The sequence below is a fragment of the Dromaius novaehollandiae genome, chromosome W, assembly GCF_036370855.1.
Source record: "Dromaius novaehollandiae isolate bDroNov1 chromosome W, bDroNov1.hap1, whole genome shotgun sequence".
NCBI lineage: Eukaryota > Metazoa > Chordata > Aves > Casuariiformes > Dromaiidae > Dromaius > Dromaius novaehollandiae.
In genome coordinates this window covers 38,814,991-38,835,892 of record NC_088130.1, presented here as the reverse complement: position 1 = coordinate 38,835,892, position 20,902 = coordinate 38,814,991, and the positions used below count along the sequence as shown (strand labels likewise).

General features: G+C 38.2%; 1 long non-coding RNA gene across 2 annotated transcripts in view; it reads left to right on the top strand.

The window, feature by feature from the left end:
• The window catches only part of LOC112991997 (uncharacterized), a 77,527-nt gene extending 67,211 nt beyond the window's left edge, over nucleotides 1–10,316 (top strand). Inside the window, exons 1-2 of one of the 2 annotated variants that reach the window (XR_003261419.2) lie at nucleotides 8,796–9,155; nucleotides 9,711–10,316. This is a non-coding gene — a long non-coding RNA (uncharacterized LOC112991997). Of the gene's footprint in view, nucleotides 1–8,795; nucleotides 9,156–9,710 lie in introns of those variants that run through there. The other variant, XR_010385625.1, reaches the window with a different exon arrangement.
• Nucleotides 10,317–20,902: the final 10,586 nt, after the last annotated feature.

Sequence of the window (20,902 nt, the reverse complement as noted above, 5' to 3'; positions counted from 1 at the left end):
ACAGGTTTCACTCAGGACGCCTATGAAAGTTCGAGGAGGAGAATTTGCACAGCTCCACCTTTCATCACGTGTGGGTGCCAAATTAAGAAACACATGGTTGTGTTTCAGTTAGGGATTCACAATTCCCCCGTAGCGCAGAGGAGCTGTGTGGAGCAGCACTGCGTTGTGCACATGCAGCTGCCACAGGCACAGGTCTTTGGTGCTGGGATCCCTTTACCTAGTGCTGGCTGCACATCATGGTTTTCCTCTGCCCTCTCACAACCATTGCTAAACATGGTCTCCTTTCATGCTCTTTTTTTCCACCATATCCCACAAGGAACATTTTTTCCTCCTCTTCATGGAATAATGTTAGCATAATGTCTAGTCTAAACCCATCAGAAAGTTTTGATACTGTCTCCCAAAATTAGACATGCCCCTTTCTGTTTAGGACCACCTGAATACGTTTTTGTTCTCACTTGTCCCACCTCTGCTTTGCAAGATAATATTCATAAAGAATAGCATACCTTTTTCATATGGTATTTTAAAAATGTATTCCATGATTTTCCCCTGAAAACTGAACATTGGCTTTAAAACAACACTGAAAATATAAAATAACCTTCCCAGGATTTATCACAAAATGCTCCTGTGGAACCACAGTAAGCTGGCAAGGGTTAGAGTCTCTCTGTTGGCGGTTGTGGGCACTGGTTCAGGCTCTTTGAGAGCTTTGCTGTGTTTCTGTAATTTCTCCCAAATCCCCTCCCCCTCCAAAAAGTTGTGTAGAAGAAGTTAGTAGAAAAGATACCTTTTAAATATACGTATCAACCTGACTGTTTTCATAACAAAAATAAAAAGATGGATTCCCCTCCTAAAGAGTGCTATCCCGTATCTGATGCAGAGCACCAATTCGCATGGCTCAGGGTCACCGACTTTCTCCCAGAAAGACCCTTCTATGCAAAAAAAAGGAAGGAGTGGGGCTGTTTGCCAGCAGGGCAGTACCTGTGTCAGGCTTCAGTTTTGTCTTTTTCTCTGCTTTGAAATCTGGAAGAAAGAAATGAAAACTGCTAGCCTAATCTCTACCCTCGGTGTAATTGCTATTTAAAGCAATAGAAGTATACCTGCTTACACTAGCACTATTTCATAACATAAATGACAAATAACATTCATTTCCCTTCATCTGTTATAGAATATCCTGTATGGGCGCAAGTATATCTACCGACTGGTATCTTCCGCCTGTGCTGTCTTAGGCATAATAATTCTTATTGCCTTTTGAGCATTTCTGGTGTGTGGAGTGCTCTAATTATAGTGCAGACTGTTTACAGTTCTGCTGAAATATGTAAATGATGCAAGACTGAGTCAAATAGTAAAAATGCAATTTTAAAGAGAAAAATACAGAAACTGACATGATGCCGTAGAAAAGTGCTTTTCAGGGAGTAATGTCCGTGCAATAGAAGGTGGACAAATAATGCAGAGTACAAAATGAATGCATGTCTCTTCAAAACAGGACAAGCTCTCTTTTGACATGCAAGCAATTCAGTAAGGAGGAAAAAGACTAGAATTGAATTTAGCTGATGCAAATGAAATTAAAGCTAAATTGGTTGTCACATCAAGATGATGTTAACTATGTAAATGTTTGCTATTTATTAAGCTACCATTTAGAATTTAGAATGTGATAAAAATATAAGGCCCTCTTATTGTTCAGTTCAGAAACAAACTGCATTTAAAAGAACATACATACAGATTATTCACCCTTCTCACACCTTTGAGAATTAAATTTAAAATCTCTTCTACTTTTTGCCACTATTTTCCTGTAATTATAGCTCACATGTACTGTAGTTCCAGGCTACCAAAAAAAAAAAAAAAAAAGAAAAAGAAAAAAAAGCCACCAGGCTTTTCTAGCTAAGCAGTATCCCATTACATCATTGCTTCAGATGCATTCATTCTCTACAATATTGTTGGCTGTTTCAGGTTAACTACCAAAATCATTTGCCTGAGAAGCGAGATTTAATTGTCTTACAACTACCTCTGTGAAGTACAATAGGGATTACAAGTACTCATTGATTATACTATTGGGTAGAATAAGGGACTCTTATTCTAGCATTTCTCATTCATTTTGTCATTGCATTCTCTTTGAAAGAGACCAAATGGGTCCCAGCAGGTGAAAGCAAAGAAACCTGAAAGGCCCCCTTTGATGAATGACAATACCACAACTGCCCTCCCCCCATTTTTGGAGATTATAAAACCTTATTAAATCATGCCCCGTTAGATATTGATTGAGAGGGAGCTAAACTAAAACCAACAATAGCAGCATGGATCAGAGAACAGTGCTTTCATCAATGGGCGCCGGGCACAGCTAAGCTTTCCAGTTCTTTTGCTGTGTGGGGGTTTTTTTAAACTATTTACTTTTGTTTAAGCCATTATACGAGAAAGTCATACAATTATACCAGCTTTGTCAATCACAAATAGCCAGTAGCTGTCCCTGTAGTACTAGCAATTCATCTTTTAGACTGTAGCAAGATATCGCACAAACAATATTAAAGTTAGGACTCTGGATTTTTTTGGTTATGATTTTTGTACTATTCTGAGCAATTATGCCAAGTGCCGCTGGCTTAAGGATGCCCTTCACTCTACCAAGGCTGGTTTTGAACAAACTGCATGAAGGGAGCAAATGAAACTATTTGGCAGAGATTGCTTCTAGAAAACAAGGAAAAAGCCCTATTTTTAAAATCATATTTTATTTTAAGCTGCTTCTGTTATATGCCTGTCATGTCAGCCATTTATGAAATCCACTACAGAAATTCACTTTATGGCAGTCAACTTAGCATAACTTGAATCTGCCTGCTTTTGAGAAGACCTCTCTAATAAGGCTGTGTGTTAATTAACTGTCTGTAGATTTATTTATTTTTAAAGCATAGTGCATTTTGGATCATGGTAGGAAATAATGAAACCTGAAGAAATATACATTTAATCGTACGAGTATCTTTCTGCTGATAACAGACAATCTTGGGCCTGCCTCCAAAGAATTTATTTACTTTAAATATTTTGCTCGCAATGTAATTTCCTTTTTACCTGCCGGAGTTCTACAGGTGTTTCTTGTCTTAGGCAGATCTTTGGATCAAGGACATTGTTTAAAAAAAATTTAAAAGCTTAACAATGAAAACAATCTATTTGAAAAAAGCATCATTGTACTACGATAGTAGTTGATTCCTGAATTCAATAAAGTGTGTAAGAATTTTGCTTTTGGATTAGTTTTGGCTAAAGAAACAAATCATCATCCAGATTATAATGATATAAATACTAAAGTTATTATTCATTCACTATCAAAGAAATGCGTTTTTTCTGTTTATTATTAATAGCCTTATTAGAGGGAGTTGCACTATGGTATGTGAAAAGCCATTTCTGGAATAGCTGAAATTGTTATAGAAATTTTGAACCCATCATTTGGGAACTAAAACTTGTTTTGAGAGTTATAAAATAAAATTAGATGATTAAAAATAATGTGTTCATACTATGAATATGGGGAATAAAACAAGTTTTTTATTGCTTAAAATTGGGTGTATTTCACTACTGGTATGAAAAGCATCTGAAGAAAATCCTGGAGAAAGATAAAGCAGCCCAGAATAATAGAGAAATAATGCTTTTGAAAAGGATATAAAGAAATGAATTAATTATATTATAATCATATGTTTATGTCCATATTCATTTTTGATTGATTTATACTATCCTTATCCTAATAGCTGCCTTGCTGCTATTTAATATTTTCCATTTGTTTGCCTTCTCCATGTCAAGTCCATCAGTATTATCCTGTGATTTCATACTATAACTTGCATTAATCTAAAACATTAATAAATACTTATTAAAATCCTCCTCTATTTAGCTAACTGTACATCCCTGTGTCTAAAAACCACAGAGGTTAATGACTATTTAAATCAAAATCAAAGTACCAAGTTTTACAGCTGTCTGTTCTGGGGAGTTTTTTCACTCAATTTGTTAATAGCAGTACATTTCATAATGGTAAAATCCATATATAACAGAGAGATGGAATGTAAACCCGAGAGTTTCAAGTCATATTGTGAAAATTACAGTTAAGCTTTAGAGTACAATATCTTGAACAGGTTTTATAAATATAGCTTGCCAGTTACAGAGCTTTAAATTTTTATATGCTGCTCAGGATGAATAATTAACTGGCTGAAATCTATGGCTAATTGTATTTTCATTTGATTTGACTTTTCAAGCGCAAATGTTACATGCTAGTTTTATACTAATGATTACCCATTTCTCTGTAGATCTCTGCAGATCTTGCTGTTGCCAGTAAGAAAGTCTAACATCATTCTTTCACTTGTAAGAGAATCTGGTAATTCGAGCATCAGCTACTGCTCTGCAAATTCTGTCTACCTTGAAGAGCTCTGTGAAAATATAATCTGATGGCTCAGGATGCTGTACGATTTTTCCTCACTTCCACTCTCCTCCGCTCTCTAGGTACAGAGCTGTAGTAATTCTTAGAACTCTGTTTCAAAAGCAGTATATGGGCTCGGGAACATGATTGCAAATTACATAATGGTAAACTGCATTAAACTAGTGTATTCCCATCTATCTTTTACCAGCTGTTCACAATGATTATTATTTTTACTATAGGATGTACTTAGTGTCTTTTGTTTATTTTTCCCTTTCTGTTGCATTTTAACAGTGTCCTTAAAAAAATAAATTTAAATAGTCTGGCTCTAATGAAGAAAATGTGCTTGAAAATTTCCAAGCTGAAGCAGTATTTTTTCTTTCAACCTAAATTTTAAATATTTTGCAGTCCATTTAATATAGCAGTAATACAATGGAACCAGTAGCTTGATGTCAAGCATTTACTTTAACATTTCATCAGTGTTTAAGTTTTAGTGCTGTAAGGTCACCTGGGACTAGAGTGGGCTGGAGTCTGTTGTTTAATTATACAAAACCATAAAGTGTCATGCCCTATCACCTCCTGATGACACCAAATTTTATTTAATAGCAGAATTTATCAATTAGGTGATGCTGCTGTTTCAGCCAATATGAAAAGAAACAAAATACTTATGAGTTCAGATTTTTAAGTTGTTTAAATATGTACGCAAAGAATTATAGAATAGTGGCTGTTAAAATGGGAAGTAAGCATATAGATCTTCAATTTACTCACTAAATTGTCACAGTGACATTCACAGAAATCAGAAAAAAATTTTAAAGCTGGCTTCCATTACTTTATTACACATATATACACATTTTTTAGTTGGTAAGAATTGTTTAGTATAATAAGTCCCATTTCTAGTTAAATCTACCCAGGTACATACAGATATACAGCCATACATACATAAACATATTTACATAGTGTTCAGAACAAAGGCCAGTTGAGTGGCTTTCTTTCATTACAGGTGATCTGGTGAAGGAATGAACTTTTAGGGGAATTCTCACCTCTCAGTGTTATGGGTTTAGTCCTTTTAAACTCCCTGTATTCTCCATGGAGAAAAACAGGTATGTCCCAGGAGCAGTTCAGAGCAGGGACCTGGCAAAGTGTTCTCAAAGAAGGCTAAATATCTAACTTGCTTGATTATCTACACACTGACGCTGGAATTCCTCTGCTTTGCTTCCCATTTCACCACACCAGCAAGAGACCGTGATGAAGCCCCAGGTGCTGGTGTTTTCCAAGAGCCAGCAGTTTCCAGGGAACAGCTCCCTATTTTCACCTTCGTAAGATGCCCCTTCAGTACTCTGCCCCTTTTCAGTCCTTTAGACCCCAGCTCCTTCACACAGGAGACACCAGGTGCATACAGGTATTCGCTGCTGAGGAGGGAGAGGGGAGAGGTTCCCTCTAGCCTGTTACCTCAGCCTGCAGGACTATGAATACTCTTATTTTTCTTTGAAATCAGTAACAGTTTAGGTGTTCAAACTAAGAAATACTATGGATATATACCTTACCTTAGTATAATATTGGGTACATTAGCAGATTTACCAGCCATTTTTCAAGGCACCATTGTTCTCTCAGGACCTGATATTGCCAACGTCTACTATGTTCCTATGGGACACGCTGGCATTTGATTTGTATAGCTCAAAAGTAGAAAAAATTCAGCTTACATGATCCAGATTCAGGAGATAAACTTCTTTAATGTTCCCTGATATAACTGCATGCTAAGCTTACACTAAGGCAATAGATATGAAGTATAATTCAAGAAATTAAGCTACAGACTATAACTTGGATATATTAAAAGAGTAAAGGCTATATAATGAATGTAAGACTTTTTAAAGTATAATAGCTCTTTTGCTTAGACTTTATATCAGTGCAGCCGGCAAAGCCTATACTCAGTTGCTGTGGGAAGTGACATTTTGATTTCCAACTCCTGTGTTTAAATTCTGAACTACTGTCCTATTAACATAATTCGTGCATTTAATTTTCCCTATTAAAGAAATTATATGAAGTTGATTACACTTCCATAAACACACATTCAAAGGTACCTGTTCAATTTTCAACTCAAACATCACATTAATGTTTTTCACATTCCTTATATTTTTTTCCTCCCTCTAAGTTTCTTCCAGTCCCTTTTCCATGAATATTGGTGATGATAAAGCATTTATGAGCTACTCTTGTTTGCTGAATAGATGGCTGTTCCAGTGGAGAAACTCAATTTTCATACATTACAATTACTTAGGATTGTTACTAATGTATGATAATGTAAGGAAAGTGTAGTCTTGTTCAATATCTTGGGAGGAGTCATTTTATATCATTAAGTTACAATATCATCACTTTGAACAAATTCCATAAAACTATTGCTGCCTGATTATTTGAACATAAAGGAATGGAAAAATCTCCAAATGTCTTCTACATTGCTTCTACGTACAATATATACATGTTTGTGCTTGCTTGTATTTAGCGTTGTCTATATCTCTGTTTCTGTGCCTATTCTATCACCATTGTACCTAGGTATTACAGTAAAAACTATAATGTCTCCAATGTCAAGATAGTAACCCATGAAAAATTAATCCAGGAATAGTTTTTAAATGAACTCTAAGCTGTTGCTGAATGCGCATACAATTTACGGGTGTGATAACGCATCAAACAGAACAAATATACTAAACACACACAACAGTTGAGAGGCACAACAGTGACTTTAATGTAGGAGTTGAGCGTACAGAGACAGAACGTAGCAACAGGTAGATATTTGGAACAGCTTTAAACTGGTGGGTTTGTGCTTTGGTTTGAAATTGCGTTGAACTCCTGAAGAGCTATAAGCACAGGTACACAAAACAGTAGCAGAACTTGCTGTTAATGTAATTAAGCGCTTGAGCATTTCCGTTCAGCACTGGCACCATTCTGGGTTCGCGGCGTGTGGTTTTCCGAGGCGCTAGCATCTTTTATTCTTGTTGAAACCCATAGCAGTTAGGGATCTCAACCATTCTGCAAGCCTTCAATGGCAGCTCAACTCAGTGAAGCCCAAGGTGATATCTAAGAAAGGGAAAGAAAAAGGGTTAGGAGCTCTCTCTTCTCTAGGCTTTTAAAGCAAGTTGAGAACGGACAATAGAGAAGAAATAGCCTAATATCTCAGGGAGATTGAATTAAATTTCCCGGTAATGACATGCACTGGTAAAGTCAACTGTAAAAGCTAAGAACTGCTTTGTTTGGTATGAGGTTCATGAGTGGCTCATTTGTTCATCAATTTTGACTTAGCTATTTGCATATGGAAATGGCATTAAAGAAAGGCCTGTTCAGAGCTTCAAATATATAAGTATATGTATTTAAAATATAGCCAACTGATATGGAGAAAAACATGACTTCCTCCAAACAAGAGAAAAAATTATTCCAGCATCTACTCTTACCCCTTGCTGCACAGATCCTACATCTTAGCAAGCTCAGTCCGGAAGATCTGGAAGAAAAACAGTGCATTTTCAGTACAGAGAGACAGCAACCTTTGCTATTGCACACCCGAAGTGGGAGGAGTTCCTTTAATGGGGAAGGTATTACACACAGCTTCCTCATTTATGGAACATAACTGATCTCTATTGAAGACAGAGATCCACTGGCCAGCAGCAGTGCAGCAGCAGGTGACTGCTGTTACATTATAATTTACCATTCTCATAAACTAATTGACGACACTGGTTTAGAAGGTGGAGAAAGGGACTACCTTCTTCTTGAAGCAAACATAAAGGCCTGATCTGGTAAACTGGGCAGGGAAGCATGCTAAAATGTTGGTAAATGTTTTGTAAGCCATCCCGTGGAGCGTGGGACCCGCGACCTTACTGCATCGCATAGAGCGCACACGACTTGTAGGAGGAAGTTCTAAATAAGCAACGTAGACTCGGATGTAAAGTTGTTGCATTTTTGGATTGTACTTCTTTCTAGATCATGTTTATCTGGTAGAAAAATCTGCTGCTAAAATATCGTCTGAAAATTAAAACTATCAAAATATCCTGGTAATTTAAAATTATTAGGTTTAATATCATAGATGAGCGCAAAGAGGAAAAGCATATCATTTTCTCCTGACTGAAAAGGGAACAATAGGATGTACATACTACTAGAAAACTGTTCTTATTCTATTATAATAGAGAGTTAGCTGGGTGTTATGCAGTGAAGGGCACCCAGGAGAGAAAGCTTACCAGAGTTAGCTTGGTTCCTCCCTAGATTGTTTAATACTTGGTTCATTTCTGGGATAACAGGGATAGGAGGAAGATCGCTTCTAAGAAACCTATTTCTTGACAGACTGTGAACAGCATAACCACCAGTTTCGTGTTCCATTCAAACTGTCAGTAAGCAGCCAACTTATAATTGCTAACAACAAAAATGATGGACGTTATCATTTCTGTTTGGAAAAAAAAAAAAAGACAACTCTTGCTGTGATTTTTGTTTCCACGGCTTGCTGTTTGATGAATGTTCCTAACAGTGGTACATAAAGACTACTCCTTATCCCTTATCCAAAGATTTTGAAATAAAGTTTGCATTAGACCTTACGTTCGATTCTCAGCAAGAGAACAGAGGTGTCAGGCATCTAATTTTTCAAGGCACTATTACAGCATGGCTGCTATTCAAAGTGCTTGCTTTCTATTATGGTTTTCTATTTACAGTGGCTACTAACACACGCGCTGCTTAAATGATAACTGTAAATGAGAGAACACTGCGTTCCCTGCAAACCTGAAGACTTCTCTGCCATTGTTTTATGGGCAAATATGTGGTATGTCACACAAGTCAGTATTAACTTAATTCAGATATTCCAAAATACAATAAAGCCTTGATGGCATTTACTTAGGTAATCAGCTGATCTGATTTTTTACATGTATTTATTCATTACTAAATTCAACCCTTCACTTCTCTGTGGCTGTGAAAAAGTGGTTGTAAAGCCACTTCATATCTTAGCTAATTAGTTTTTTCTCCTTTGCCCATTTATTTTCTTCTACACCTATCCCTTTCTACTTCTCCTGCCAAACACGCCTTTATAATTTTCTTAGCACCAGTGCTAAAAGTGGCTCCAGCTGGTGGCAGCTTCACCACAGCAATGTGTTAATAATGCTAACTATTGTCTAGATGTGCTAATTCATTGGTGCAGTTTCATACCTCTCCTTTCGTGACTTCTTGGGGAAAATCTCCCTTTCCCAGGCATGCCAATAAGAAATTCCTGATGGGACTTGCCTATTTTCTAAGGTTACACTTAAGAAGTGGACAGAAAAGAGAAAAAAAAATCATGAAAACTGCGTAATATGCCAACAGTTTCTCTGTCTTGCATACACAGTACATGATGCAAAGAAAGGAGAGGAATGGGAGGCAAACGGAGCAGCTGTGCAGCGCCCCAACGCGTGACTGGGATTTACCGTCTGGGCAGCGGTGCTGGGCTGCCAAGGGTTTCCGCCAGCGCTTCATCTCCCACCTGCCTGCTGTGAGGTGCCCTCGCAGGACCTCCTCGCACTGTTCCACCCACAGGATGAGGCGTAGAGGAGGCTTCTTAAAGAACAGCGTTTGAAAACACATGCTTTCAGGCACTAACATGTTTCTGGATAACAAGTTTCTCTTAAAAGGAGTGTTGAAGTACGTGGAAACATTTGATTAGCTGAAGTTGTGCAATGCTGCCTCTCTGCAAACAGTGAGATACAAAACTTGGAGAAACTCTTCACTGCTGAAAATGGTCGTGTCATTTCCAGGGTGGATGTACTGGAAAGAAAGATTTGGTTTAAATCAAGTCTAAAATACAGCAACTGCCAACTCTCAGTTTTAAATAGACTTTTTAATTTTTTTTTCCTGTTCTGCTGACCTTTTCCAGTGTAATTCCATTCTGTTCAGTCTCTGGGTTTTTACATTTACATAAAATCTTCCAACAGTAAATTAAGTTACATGGCTAAAATCAGTCGTCTATAGTTTGTTTTCTCTTTCTTAATTCTATCCCATCCCTGAGAAATGGGGGGAGGGTGGCTGGGAATAATAGGAAAGAAAGACTATTAATGCAGTATTTCTGATATGGTGAGAATGCAAAAGTACTGCAGCAGGCTCTTGTGAAAAACACTACAGCTTCCTATTTCTAGAATAATTTCTGGACAAAAGAAATTACTTTGGAGAATGGGTGGGGTTTTTTTTGCATAAAGTGTGCCAGTCTTTGATATGAGACACTTTTCAGAGCCTTTACCTTATTTTTTTGTGAAATTCCCTGTATCTGATCGTTTGATAATGTGGATGTTCAGGTTTTTACCTGAGTATGTATCATAATAATTCGCCAGAGAAATGGTGATACATAGCAAGGATGTGGAGCAGATTAGAACAATGTATTTACATAAGCGATGTGTAAGCAGGTCAGTTAAGGAATGAAAGCAACTGAAACATATATACAGCCTGATCAAAGAGGACTGAATTTTCATCGCATGCACTTGATGTAGGAGGCACGCCTTCTGCAGCCGAGAGCAGTGAAAGCGGAGGGATTTGGTGGTGTGAGTAGAGGTGCCAGAACTGAGCTGTTAGCGGTGCACATTGGGGCTGCAGCCTCGGCCCCAGGCTCTCCGGCTGTGACCTAGCTGGCTCACGTCTAATTCCTGAAGAAAATGGACCTGTTTAGCTGTGAGGGTGGCCAAAAAATAAAGTAGGGGGTGTGGAGAGCTTGGGGTTGGTGGGAAAGGGGGTTTTGTGCCAGGCAGCAGCTGTGTGCGTGAGGGTGACGCGATGCAGGGGCCAGGGCTGGGGCCATGTCTTGCAGCAGGGCTGGCAAGGTGGGAGCCCTGAGGCCACGGTGTGAGGGGACCAGGGGAGCCAAACCAGCAAAAATGCACCAAACATAACACCCACTATAGTATTCAAGAAAAGAAATTTTTAACAAAGGGTCTGCATACGTTTAAACTGGGACTTCAGATAGCCAAATGCTGGAAGTGAAACTGGTGACAAATGGACAATTGCTTTTGTTATGATATGGCCGCTGCCAAGGTCCCAGCGATCCCTCTTATTTCTGCTACAGTATTAGTGCACCCTGAAATCAATGCTTGTGACTAAGGAGAAATAAAATATAAACACAGACAAAGCCCGAGTTTAGCAAAATCAAACTCTGTGTGCCCACTGTGAAATGATAGCAATAATGTATAAAAGATGGATGCAACAAATTTCAGCTAACGAATATATCTACTGTAAAGAAAACTGAAAAATCAATGGAGGATTATTAATCGCTCTGTACTGGGGCACAGAATCACCTGCCCATCTGAAAGCCGGTCAATCCTTCGGCACACCTTTTGCCACAAACTCTTAACCCGCATTGCCTTACCGCGTAAGGGAAGAGCTGATCTCAGCCCTACCCCCGGAGCCCCGTCTCCCAGGGCACTTTGGCAGAAAAGGCTAGACTGAGGGTGGTGCCCTCCTAAAATCGAGGATGAGCTATATAAAAGCAGTTTATGGGCTTTCTTGAGGGCAGGTAAGAGGCTGTAAACAACAAGGTAGTTTTGGAAGCACTGATATTATTGTGAAATGTGCTGTTTGTTCCAGGTGAACTCCCTTCCCCACATCCTTCTGAAAAGCGTAATCATTTTAATTTCTTATCATAAACAAAGTTTTTGTTTTTGAAAATTGGCAAACATATTTTTAAAAAAGGAATTAAACAGGGATTTTAGACAGCCGAATGACCCCAAATCTCTTTTCATAGTTTAGAAGACCAAAATGTCACTTTGGATTAACCAAACCCAGGTTCTCAAGTTGGTTGAAGAAAAGGTGGTAGATGGTTTGGTCTGAAAAAACAATTATTTTCACAGCTCTGCTTCATAGACAAATGACAAATAATTCCTTTACTACATTTGTCCTACTACATGGGTTGTTGCTTCCTGCTGCTGTTGGTGTTCTGTTCCAACTGGGCAAGGAGAAGTGCGGCTGGCAAGGAGTAACGTAACACCCTAATCTGGCCATTCCTTGTATGGAAATGAGGCCAAATGGCTTCTATCAGTGCTCTCTACCCTCAGGAAAATCAAAATCACTGCCATGCAAATTATAACTAATGCACTTCAAAAGAAAAATGAACAGCAGTACAAAAATTCATTTTCTGTTTTTACACAATCCTCTATTTACATGTGTATATAAAATGATGATGAGATCATCATTTAGTACAATTGTTTCAATTATGTGAGTGCTTTTGCCTCAGAAGTAGACACTGTGCTATGAATATTTCACCCAGCTTCACCTGCATTATTTTCCAAATTGAACGATAACATTTGAACCTGTAACCAGAGAGCTGCAGGATAAGGAACAGCCGACACTTTAAGAGATGCGGTGTCTTTTTCTGCCGATTCTATAGCTCAAGAAGGGCACTTCCTTGAAGCTGAACATACTAAAGTAAATTTTTTGCTGTACACGTCATTGGTTGCTAATTGGTTGAATGATTTGCACTGCATAAAAGTCAGGTAGAAAACAGGTCTCCCTCATACAGGGAAAAGTTACAGTTATTTTCATTCCTCCTTTTTTGTTATTAATAGTGTTTGGCACCTTCAGAGTTGCACCATGCTTCCACATTATTTGCTTTTGCAAGCACTCCTCAGCTTTCAGCTCCCACTCTTCCCTCTGTTCTGTCAGCTAATTAAACACATAAACCTGTGAGAAAGCCACCGTTAAACCCACCCTGCTAACAAAGAAGATTTCTCAATAGGCCTGATGTCGAATATGTTTCAGATGCCTGATGAAACCTCTTCATGAAGCAATACATTTAGCCACACTGCTGCCACTTGAGGTTAGTGATTACCCAAAACTATAAGGCAGGGATTGAGCACTGCATCTGCATGCAGAAAAGTTTTAATGAATGCTCTAACTATGGCTCTAAAAATGTGACACTTGTGCACAGGCATTGCTGTAAGTAAGAACTTTATGGAGTGGACACTTACAACATTATGCTTTTTGTTGCTAAATAAACTCATTCCTGTCATTAGTAGCAAGCTGTAATGGAAATGGGAGCCCATTCTGCAGCTCTTGTCACTAATTGGGATGTAGATGCCAAAATGATAATGCCTTAAAATACCTTAGATAGATGGATGGAGGGTGAGACAGGCATTCTGTGCAGTCAAAAACACTTCTCTACTGTCTTTGTCCACTTCAGATAGCAAGTTTGTTAGCCTTGTATGTCTGATTTATTAAATATGCCCTTTGTATATTTTCTCCTTAAACTCATCTGTTTTTACAGGTGTAATATAATTATTATGTACAAGAATATTTACTGTCTGCAGTAAATAAAATTAATTGGTCCTGATACACATAATTTCCACTTTATTTGGCATGCTATAAATCATTTCTGATTCAGCAAATGGCACTGTAGAAAGCCTAGTAAACTAAATGCTGTTTCACTTAACATTGCTGAATAATTGAATAAAAAGAGGTGCTGGGTAAATGGTGTGGAAGTAATATCTAACATCTCTCTTATCAAAATGAAAGTTGTTTAAAGCCAAACCTCATTTTCAACATTTCAGCTAGAGCAAACAACTATTTCCTTATCTTTTTTAGAAAAAATATATTTTTATCCAAATATAAAATAATATGTAATTTTACTTTTACCAGGAATTGCATTTTATGCCAGTTATGTCATTAGCTTCTTGCAGAACCATTTGGTAACGCACACACTGGTATTTCATTTTTGAAATGACCAAGCATTTTCCTAATTTCCTTGTATTGATAAACATATGCTACAGTCAGAAATAGCTTGAGGGGTGATGTAAGGAGGGAGCATTCTTGGAAATTACTTTTGGAAACTTCCAAAGCCTTCACTGATATTTCCCCAGCCAAGCAGCTCACACGCACATGCGTGCACACACACATACACACGCATGCGCGCACACACACACACTCTATGTCTATAGAGTATATATAATATGTATATTTATTTAGTAATGAATTAGTGAGCAATATTAGACTATGTCACAGTTCTTGTCAGAATCACATTAAAAAAATTGTGCATTTAAATGTTTTTTGAAGAAGCTGGCCAATGATGTCAGTTGATCAGTTTTATTAACAAATATTCTGTGTCTGGAAGCTAAATTGAAGGAAATGAAATAAGAGCAAAGGGATTTACATATGTTTTATGTAAATCACATAGTCAGGGTTCACAAAACCTCAGGAGAGGACCTAGATAATCCTATAAAACTATGGAATTGTTTACCTGCAATGAAGATATAGCAAAGAACTTAGCAGAGCTTTTCATGATGCTAAAATAGCTTGATTCATTCATGGCCTTTGAAACAGGCTTATTAGGTGATCAACTTTAACACTTCTTCACATAGAAAGTAAAGTATATTAGCTGTGGGTATTTTTGCACCAAGCAATAATTAACAAAGACAAAACCACTAACCAAGTTATAAGTGCTTCACTTGTGCCGGAGGAGAAGATCCTAGGTTTTGTGAGTATATGGCAATAAGAAGACATTTATGGAAAGGGTGGACCTGCTCGTCCTGGCACTGGTGTGGAACCATGCTGCTCCCTCTGGTCAGCAGAGTGTAAGAGGGAGACAGATGCCTTTAAATTTGTTTAGCTACAGTGGCTAATATTAAATCTTTGTTTTTAGAAAATGATTAATGGAAATCATTGTCATAGGCTTAGGAGAGCACATCACTATGGGTCTGCAACTTGGGTATCATCCATTCATAGAATTCATAAAGCAGCTTGACTTGAGATGGCATCAGTACACTGACAAGGCTTCTCGGCATGTATTTCCGAATAATCTCTCTGCTCTCAAGATTTCCATCTCGGAGTGTTTTGCAGATGATTATTTTAACATAATTAAAAAATCATAAATGCATTTATATCCAAGAGGTTGTAGCTAAGTTCTCTGCAAGGAAAGAGGAATTCAGACAGGTTACTTATTTCAGTGTAAAATCGCTTGATATACACAAGTTTATTATTTATAAGCCATTATGTATAAACCAATTGTTTATTTATAAGTTATTCCACTCATTACCAGGCAGGTATAAGGTTACAAAGTTTATGTTACAGGTTTCCTACTTCTTATGTGTTCCAAGGCAGTGAAACTTTTCTGCCTTTACTGTTTTCTAACCAGTACATTTGTAGAAAGATACTGGCCTAGCTGCATGGCACCCAATGTAAGAACAGAGGCACTTAGATGGTAATTAATAGTATTATATACGTGTTCTAATGAGAAAAAAATCACAATTCTCCAACCTACCACAAATGTACTAGAGTTCTATTGCTAGAATGAATGATGCAGAAATAGCCAATGTAACATAAGCTTTCAAAAAAAATTTAAGACAAAATCCAGCACTATTGGCTGTTAGGAAAACAAAGATATTTTGATGTTAAAAAACGAAAGCCCTGAATAGGTAAGGAATGAGTCAAAATGCAGAAAAGAAAAGTAGGAATAAACTATTGATTATTATTGTTGTAAAAAGTAATAGTAAAATGCCCTAAGCCTTGTACAGTAATTGATACTTCCTTCCTAATGATCAGGAGAAGAAGCCTAACGAGGTCTGCAAATAACACAAAATAATAATTCAGATTAGTCAAGACAAGAAAGATTGCGAGGACATGCAGAAGCTTCTAACAAAGACTGCAGAACACAATGCCAAATAAAACTCAGTATCAGCAAGTGTAAAGTAACGTGAACTGGAAACAGCTTAAGAACAGCTTAAACTACTTGTAACATATCCACATTCTAATCGAAACGCAGACATTCACATGGGCAAAAAAACCACAAAGTATTGCATGGAGGACAGCAAATGAGAGTGAGAATACAGTGCCAACTGTTAAAAATACGTCATTCGCTCACGCAGAATACTCTGCTCAGATATATTGTCACCGTATCTCTAAAGAAATAAACAAAGTAAAAGTAAAGCAGTGAAGGTAGTGGAAATAATTAAATATGTAAAGCACATCTTGTCTGAAGAGCTACTGAAAAGGCATGGACCCTCAGTTTAAAAGGGAGCCCACTAAGACATTGTATGATGCAGACACATTAGAAAAGCAACATAGAGAAGGCAAATCATACTCATAGCTTGTGACAAGGACGTTCATGTAAAAATGTGAGGCAAGTAAATCTAATACCAATATAAGGAAAGTCTTGTTTTGAAGAATCTATGAGCTACCTGTGGAAATCATTGCTCTCAGATACCACACAGGCTGACAATTTTGTGCAATTAAAACAGATTTGGGTGTTGATGTAAATATTGAGAATATCTGCAGTTATATTAGATAGGATATGTATTAATTAAGGGATAAATACCCAACTACTTTGAATGTATAAGCCAGTTTTGAACTCGTAACGATAAGGATAAAGGCAGGAAGGGGAGCTTCCTGCATGACCGTAAATATCTGCACTTGCCGGGGAAGAACGTGGTGCTGGCTCGCATCACTTAGGACACTGGCAGAGAAACATTTGGTGTGATCCACCAAAGCACTATAGATTTTCCTGTTTTTGTATTTAGAATCTAGTTAACAGTGAGAAAGTTATTTCCAGTTAATCCAGTCCTGGCTTTAAAATGCAGCAGCTAATTCTTTTTAGCTTACTTTTTCAAATCTGTTACGGAGGCTTTGAACAATGATACTGAAATAACATTTCAAGTACATCACTGTGCCTAATGAATTACAGAGCTCTTGATTAATGGCACTTGTTCAACATCATACTGACAGTAGTATGAAGTGTAAAAAAAACGGTGTCTGTGCCTGGTGTGTTTTCTCCTATGAGACAGAGCAGGCATCATCAGCACAGATTTTTTTATTACCTCTTTTTTTCTGTTCATCTGCTGCTGTATTTTTCATTCTACAAGTGTGCACTTTTGTCTTGTGCTGGAGCTTGGATCAGAGTAGTTATCATTCAAGAGGTTTGCCACAGATTCTGCTGAAGCGTCACTACGTAGGATTGACTCCACAGTCAGTAAACCTCTGTCCTGTATCCTAACACGCATCACAGCAGTGGGGAGGAAAAAGGAGGGAGAGAAAAGAAGCTGAAGGCAAATGCTGGTCAGAACCATCAGCAAACAGCTAAGCTGCGGGAGTATCTATCATGATGCCACTGGTGAATTGCAGTTGACTGGAAGCATACTTCACTGTGCGGTATCAGAGTTTATGTATTTTACTAACCTTATTTCATTGGGTTGAAGCTATACAGTTTTATGGGGCCCCCAATCTCCACCAGTTTGAAATAAATTCCAGCTAAGCTGTATATCACAGAATGACAGGGATTCTGGGGCCATCCTTGTATGTACAGTTGTTGCCTGTATTTCTTCTGCTGCTTCCGGACTAAGGAGGTCACTCTCCTCGATGCGGTGAGGTGAGGCGAGCAATGGGACTGAGATACAATAGGGGCTTTCGCCTTTTGTTTGAGTCTTGCAAGCTTCTCACCCCACTGGTGGCTGGAGCACTTCACGCTGTTGTCAGCTATCTCTGCTCCCCAGCTTTCCTCTCTCCTTGCAGGAACATCAGTGATACAGATTTTACAAACAGCAACAATAAGCCTGGTTTAGTCTTCAGAATTTCTTTTCCATTCATTATTTTGTTATCTTGGCTAATGAACACAACTGATCTCTATAGGGAAATGCTGCCAACGCATACAGGCCCCGTCCTGTCATCCTTATGCATTCCCTCTTCTTGCAAAAGCCCCAAGCAAGTCTGCCTCTAAGCCCAAGTAAGAAGCGTTACAGAGGGCCAGAGGTGAATTAAAATACCTCTTGGAAATATACCAGTTAATGAAATCATATAAGCAATCTATTTTTATGTTTTTGGGAATAAGCTCTGCTGAGTATCAGGAAAAGATCCCTCACCTTAATATATAGTACTGCAAAGAGGAGCATACTACCGGAGAAAGTAGCAGCAGGATGAAGGCCGCTGAAAAGATCATTCTTTTTTCCTTTGGCAGCACCTCCGGGATTTAGAAGAGGTTTCAGTATTCTAAAGATATTTTCACTGTTGAAGCAACACTACTTCATCTGTAAAGTCTGACAAAGTAATGTCCTTACCTGCTCTTTCTTCAGCTGAAACACACAGAGCCTGATTTCTAGCAATGACATCTGTTTAATGGATACAATTTCATACCAGCTATACATATCAGCTTTGGACTGCAGCTAATAGATAGATATAGAAAAGATGACATTGCTGCTACAGTGAATTTGAACCTGTGGCTTTTTGCTCCCTCAAAAATGGATAGCACTGCTGAAAATCAAGCCTTAATGCCAAAGAATGAACTGTGTGAGCTACTGCCTTGTGTTCATTAGAAGGCAGATGTTACCTAGGTGAAAGTAGAGAAGTATAGACCAAGAGCCCTGAATTGTGACGCTTATGTCTGCCATCGACATGCTGTGTAGCTCTCAGTAGCGTCTGCCTCAATTTCCTCATCTGTAAAAGGCCGTAGTCTGGTTAAACTTCTTCGGAGACATGCAGAGAGGATTGGTCATGTATGAAAAGGTCTGTGAGATCTTCAGGCTTTGCATTCCATTAAATGCAAAGTATTTTGAGCACTACACTGTCTTTAATATGTGGGCCAAACACAGGTAAGTTTTGTATCCAAAGGAGAAAGAAATATTTATGTTCTTCTTTTCAAGGACACATTCCATCTTAACAGGTACACCACAGAGAGAGGCTGAGATCATTAATTCTTTTAAGAAAAGCTTTTTTCTGTTGATTATCAACCACATCATCCTGACTGACCATCATATTTTTGAGGCTATGCAGGGAAGAAGAAGAATCATAACAGAGCTCTGAAGAGGAAGGAGCAGGGCTTATGAAGGAAATTAAAATGATATCACATAGGGATAGTGTAGTGCACAAAGCCCCAGTGAGATATATTTTTGGGGTTTTTTTTATTAAAGGTGACAGCTTATCATATGCTGGACAAGCAGCAGTTTCTGAGTAGCTATCATGGTCTTCCTTAGAAATAATAACGTAAGTTTTATCTAGAAGTAAGAAAAGCACAGGTAAGTGCACGTGTGCTCTCAGTGGTATATGATCGCAATCTAGGTGTTTAGTTATAGGGATAAGCCTGGAGTAATGAATTTACAAAATCTCACAATTGTCTGACAATGTGCCTTTATTTTTATTTAAAATTATAAAAACAGTCTGGGTGAGGTTCATCTCTGAAACACCCTGCTTTTGCTGAGAGACCAGAGTGATTCTTGGACATGCCATTGTCAACTTTAGGTATTAAATATTGGGTTTTGATTTTTTTCTGGAAAAATAAACATATTTATATTTTTTATTGCTTTATTTGTTTATTTTAAGCTATTTCAGAGGCGCAGTATGTTTTGACTTTCAAATAGTAGCTCACATTACAGCGATAATCTGATTTGAACTACTCCTTGCATAAGAAGACGTATTCGACATTCATAGCTGTCTCACCTTAAATTCCTGGAGGCTGAATTATATCTTTGTGGAATCCCTTCCATGTGATGCCTTTGGTGAAATTATAGGCTGTCAGGAAGTACAGTGTTTTTATCAATATGGCTTCAGGAGCACCCATGTTATAGGATGTCTGCAGCATGCCCTAAGGCAGCAAAAGAGTTTTCAATAGATGGATGCCTTTATCAGGGAAGTGAGAGATCAGAACAGAGAATTTTAACATCACCCACACTTGGTGGTTTAGGGCATTTAGAATATGTTTGAGCTTTCCCAGTGTTCATCTTCAGACACTTTGAGCAGTGCTTTTCTTTTTGTTATATTGGATTTTCTCTGTGAAAACTCCTTGGATATTGCCAAGATTAAAGAGATGTCACGTGTTGTTGAATGATATGTAAGTGTGGACAATAGCTGAGTGAAATCAGACTGACACCCAAGAGCTCCTTGTTTGAGACGTAAGGCAAATTTGAGACTAGAAACACGTTTCAGCAGCCCTTACTGGAGTAGCTTGTCAAAACCTGACTTTTAGGAGAAGCTCAGGGGACTGAGAACTTTAATAAAGCTATATTACTGAGGGTCCTGATTCAACCCAGGGCCATTACAGCAGGATATAGAGAATATGCACAACCACCAATGTTTTCTTTGTCTTCAGAGTCCAAGGTGGATGCTTCGCTGTCTGCCATGGGGTTGACCTTCTGCCTCCTCTTTTTTCCCCAGTAGGGGGAAAACAGGGGGGAAAATTTCCAGTAGGGGAAACACGGCCATTAGGAGGTGGTGGCTCCTTTCTGCACGATCCTTACGAACACTGAATTAGCTGTTTAAGTATTTATAGTTTTTCAGCGGCTGACAGATTCAAAGCAGAATGAAGCCCTGGTGTTAGGACAGAAGAAGGATGTTGAATGTAAGGCTTTAAAGGGTCCAGAAAAAAACCTCCAATATTAGTTGTTTTTTTCAGAATTGGTGCCATTTGGGATACACAGTGGAAACCTCTAGTTTCTGTTCAAGCAAATTGAATGCCCATTCACAGAGGGCAATGGCTATCTACAGCAGGTATTAATTACAGCTGCCTGACAACACTTAGTACGGAATGGCAAATTTAATTTTTGTGCTGGGTTAACAAAAAAAGCAAAGTGAAATGTATGGAAGTTTCTC